Source organism: Leucoraja erinacea, chromosome 26 (assembly GCF_028641065.1).
Source record: "Leucoraja erinacea ecotype New England chromosome 26, Leri_hhj_1, whole genome shotgun sequence".
NCBI lineage: Eukaryota > Metazoa > Chordata > Chondrichthyes > Rajiformes > Rajidae > Leucoraja > Leucoraja erinaceus.
Window position 1 is genome coordinate 4,384,720 of NC_073402.1, and position 5,292 is coordinate 4,390,011.

Below are 5,292 nucleotides of genomic sequence, written 5' to 3' on the forward strand. Positions count from 1 at the left end.
GTGATGCAGCGGTGCCGTAAGGATTGCTGATTTCAGTTCATGACGCGGATAGAGCTACATCTCCGAATACAGATTTGAAAAATTCTCTTTTAAGGGGCCTTCTCTTCTATTTCTACTTTCCACTTTCTCTCTTCCTTTTTTTATTTTTTATATACACACTTCACGTTTTTCTACTCTCTACCATCTATTTTTCCACTTTTTCCCCTTTCTATTGTTTTCTTTTTCTTGTTCTGCTTACTTCCTTCTTATAACATAAAACTAGAGGTTGTACATAGAATGGATTACGGTATTACATAGTTGGCACCTAAAATTAGGTGCCACTGTACTGTTTTGTGCTGTATTAACTTCTAATAAAATAAATAATCACTTCAGCTTTGAGGAGGATCTGGAAGCGTGTGCCGGCAAATGGATGGACCACCAAGATTGTAGTTCATAGCAATTGAGAGGCAATTCTAGTCATAGATTCATACAGCATGGAAACAGGCCCTTCGACCCAACTTGCCCATGCCAACCAACATGTTCCATCTACACCATACCCTTTCCAACCTGGCTGCATTTGGCCCATATCCCTCTAAACCTATCCTATCCATGCATTTCCAAATGTTTTTTTTTAATCATTGTGATGGTTTCTGCCTCAATTACTTCCTCAGGCAGCTCATTCCATACACTTACCAGCCCTTGTGTAAAAACAAGTTTCCCCTCAGGTTCCTGTTAAATCTATCCCCCCTCACTTTAAAGTGTGTCCACACACACTGGTGCAAGAAAGATGTGAACTGTACACTGGTGGACAAGCATTCAACATGGATAGAGGTAGTTTAAGATAGAGTCAGAGATCGAGACAAGCATTCACGAGTAGAGATAGAGGTAAGTCTGGAGAAGGGTCCCGACCTGAAACATCACCTATCCATTTTCCCCAGAGATACTGCCTGACCCACTAAATTACTCCAGGATTTTGTGTCAATCTTTGGATCGAACCAGAGTTTGTGATCACACTCCTCCACTGAATGCACGTAGAACTTGGATCAATTGTAGCCACATATGCTCTTTCCACATTCACAATTTTCGCCTTGGCAAGTTAAGTTTCTTGTGAAACCAAAAAATGGTTCTGACATAAGTCAACATATTCTTACTAAGCAGTCTGAAATTGGGAATGTTGCGATTTTAATGTGCACAGCTAAAGATGCAACAAAGGAACTAGTCATCCGAGGCAAATCAGGTCTTACTATGAAATGTTAATTCACAGATGAGCTATAAATGAGTGAAAAGCCACAGTCTTGTACAAATGTCAATGCATTGAAGAATCACAACTTAAGTAATTCAGCAAAATCTGGATAAGAATTTGTAAGGTAGACAATTTACAAAAAAAAGTGATATTCATGATGCAAACGATAAAAGATAAAGGTTCAGATTGTATCATAAGATTCAAGTGCGAGATCTCTAGGCAGGTTAGATGTGAGCAGATGGAATACCACAGGTTTTATGGAGATAGACGGTTCAGGGAATTAGTTTGTAAGAGTTGCTGGAAGTTTCAGACTGGTCAAGCTAAACCTATTGGTCTCAGCATAAGAAAATAAGAAGGAAAATTGTGAGTTTGAATTCACTTCTGAATTGAGCCCTCAAATCAACTGAAGAGAGTGAAGTAGCGACACTTGCAATGAGTGTAGGGATGTATACAACCTGAACCATACCTGTGGAACCTCTGGAATCAGCATGCAACATCGATACAATGATAAAGAATGAAAGTAATTTCAATCCCATTTGATCATTATATACGTAATTTGTGAAAGTTGTTAAACTATTTTAATCATTCAATGTTGGAAAACGGTATATTTTCAGTTCAGTTTATTGTCACATGTACCGAGCTACAGTTAAATGCTTTTGTTGTGTGCTAACCAGTCAGCAGAAAGACAATACATGATTACAATCGAGCCATGATTACAATAAATACAAATAATATTCAGGTCAGTGAGAAACTGAAAATCATCTATGTTTCTTTCTCCACAGATGCTGTCCGACAATTTCATTGTCCTATCTGGGACACATGACAATAAACTCTCTTGACTTGACTTGACCTGTGCAGCATTTCGTTTTTTTAATTTCAGATTTTCAGCATGTGTGCTTTTTAATTCAATAAATCTATGTTGTTTCAAATCTATGCAGAAGATGTAAATAATTTCAGAACAAAGTTGCCTCTCAACCTTCTGCTCTTGTTGTAAATGAGGAGAAATAGCACTGGGAAAAACAAGGTTTGGAGTGATAAGACACGGGAGACTGAATAGTCAGTCCATTGAGATGAGTTATCATGTTAGATTTAGTTTTAGTATTAGAAATACAACCTGGAAATAGCCCCTCGAGGCCACTGAGCCCACACCGACCTCGATCACACTAGTTCTACATTATCTCATTTTCACACTTGGGGCAATTTACAGAAGCCAATTAATCTACAAACCCGCATCTCTTTGGAGTGTGGAAGTAAACTGAAGCACCCGGAGAAAACCCACGTGGTCACAGGGTGAATGTGCAAACTCCACACAGACAGCACCAAAGGTCAGGATTGAACTCGGGTCTCTGGCACCGTGAGGCAGCAGGTCTATCACCACACCACTGACTTGAAATAGTAACTTTGTTCTTCTCTGCAAATGCTACCTGACTTATGAACATTGTCAGCATGTTCTGTGAATTGTCATTTTGGATTTACAGCATTTGTAGTTTGTTTTAGCTTTTGTATTTACATTCTTGTAAAGGATCAGTGAGGGGCAACACTTTGACACAGAGGGTGGTGAGTATATGGCAATGAGCTGCCAGAGGAGGTCGTTGAGGCAGGTACAGTGAGCACTTAAAAGACATTTGTACAGGTACATGGATAGGGGAAGATTAGAGGGAAATGGGCCAAGCGTGGGCAGGTGGGACCAGCGTAGATGGAGCATCTTGGTCGGGCAAAGACAAATTGGGTCAAAGGGCGTGTTTTTCACACTGCATGACAATAAGATTGTGACTCAAGGTTCAACACTACTGATTCATCGATTGATATTGTTAGCAGGCAGCATTTAAGTCAAGAATAGTAGGGCAAAGATAATTCCTTGGGTGATTTAGGGAAAATAGCTACAAGAGCAGACCCATTTTATATTAGAGATGAAATGTCATCCAGTTGAAGCATTAATTCTGCTTCTCTCTTCCATTTTGTCCCAATTTTTTCTCTCGTTTAATTTTCTCACTGGTATTATTCGGCTCACCGTCCTGAAACACAGTGCATTTGCATTTCACAATTTTAAGCAGGGTTGTAACATTTGTAGTGTAATTCACATTTTTCACATCATCCCCAGTGAGTGGCCTGGATGGAGTGTATGTGGATAGGATGTTTCCACTAGTGGGAGAGTCTAAGATCAGAGGCCATCGCCTTAGAATTACAGGGCGTTCCTTTAGAAAGGAGATGAGGAGGAATTTCTTTAGTCACAGGGTGGTGAATCTGTGGAAGTCATTGGGTATTTTTAAATTGGAGACTGGCAGATTTTTGATTAATAAGATTGTCAGAGATTATAGGAGAAGGCAGGAGAATGGGGTTGAGAGAGAAAGATAGATTATCATGATTGAATGGTGCAGTTGTCTTGAGAGGCCAAATGGCCTAATTCTGCTCCTATCACTTATGAGATGAACATAACCAAGATCATTCACAATTTTAATACTTACCTCCTGTAATCTAGTTTAGGCTAAATGATATAGATACAGAATGTAGAGTCTTAAAGAAGGGTTCAGGCCAAAACATTGTTTGTCCACCGCCATGGCTGGTGTTAATGGGCGCTGGCCGATGTGGACTCGGTGGGTCGAAGAACCTATTTCCACGTTGTATCTCTGGACTAAACTAAACTAAACTAAACTTACATCGGGTGTCCCTCAAGCAAGCCACAAAGGCAGAGTTAAGAAAGAGTTAAGAGATGGTCGAGTCATGATCTAGTTTAGAAGAAGAATATTCCTCAGAATTCATGAATGTGATAATTTAATTACCTCCATCACGCACCAGATGCCTCCGAGTGAGATAATCCGCTGTGCCCATATGCTTGCTTCAGAGGGAGCAAGAGGAAATGCTGGTGTTACTCACAGCAAGCGGTTGCAAATCAATCAAGTCATATTTCACTTTAGAAAACAATAATTAAACAAAAGTTGAGTTTGAAGTTCGGTAACAAATAAATACAGGATGGGGTGAAACTAAATATAACAGTTGGCTCTGGTTACTGGATTGGATTTGACTGCAGGATTTGATTAATTCCATTTACTTTCCGTCATTTGTTCTTTTCTTCCGACAGTAAGCTCGCACAGCACGAATCTCTCAGAGAGCCCAAATTGTGAAAGCACCTGAATTATGTGGATTATGTTGATGTAAATAATAATTATTTTTCAATATTTCAACACGGTCACCAACTGTATTTTTATTAACAATGTGGGACTGTTTCAAAGGTTCATGTTTTTATTAAATGACTTTTGAGCAACAGGGGTCAACTTCCATCTACTGCCAAAACATTTTTAATATTCACAATGAAAGTAAGATACTTATGCTACCTGTAATGATTGAGAGGGTAGAAGGGCAGCATGGTGGCTTAGTGGTAGAGTTAGTGCCTACAACTGCAGAGACCCGGGTTCCATTCTGACTACAGGTGCTGTCTGTACGGAGTTTGTACATTCTCCTGTGTGGGTTTTCGCAAGATCTTCGGTTTCCTCCAGCACTCCAAAGACCTACAGGTTTGCAGGTTAATTTGCTTGGTATAAAAAATGGAAAATTGTCCCTAGAGTGTGTAGGATAGTGTTAATGAGCGGGGATCGCTGGTTGGTGCGGATTCAGTGAGGATGTTTCTGCAGTATTTCTCTAAACTAAACTAAAACTGAACTTCAGGTTTACATCATGTATTGAGGAGGGCAGGACCATGAGAACAGAAATGCACCATTCAACTTGTTTTGTCATTTAGCCACATTATGAAGGATCTACGGTTTATTGTAACTTGACTAAATGGCTTGGTTCCATAACATTTATTATCATTGCTTTGTTTTCAAAGTTTCAACTTAGTAAGATTCCACAATCCTTGGAGGAAGGGATATTGAAAATCCCAAATGATCAGCTCTAATGTTAAGCATATTAGTTTTTTCTCAATTTTTTAGACTCAAAACCACAGAAAAAATAATTATCTACCATGTAAAATCTTTAATCATCTTAACTTATAATGACATTTCCCCTTAATTTTCTCTAGTACAAATAGAATGAATATAGTTATTAATCTCACCCATTCTAATGATCAAGTGGTG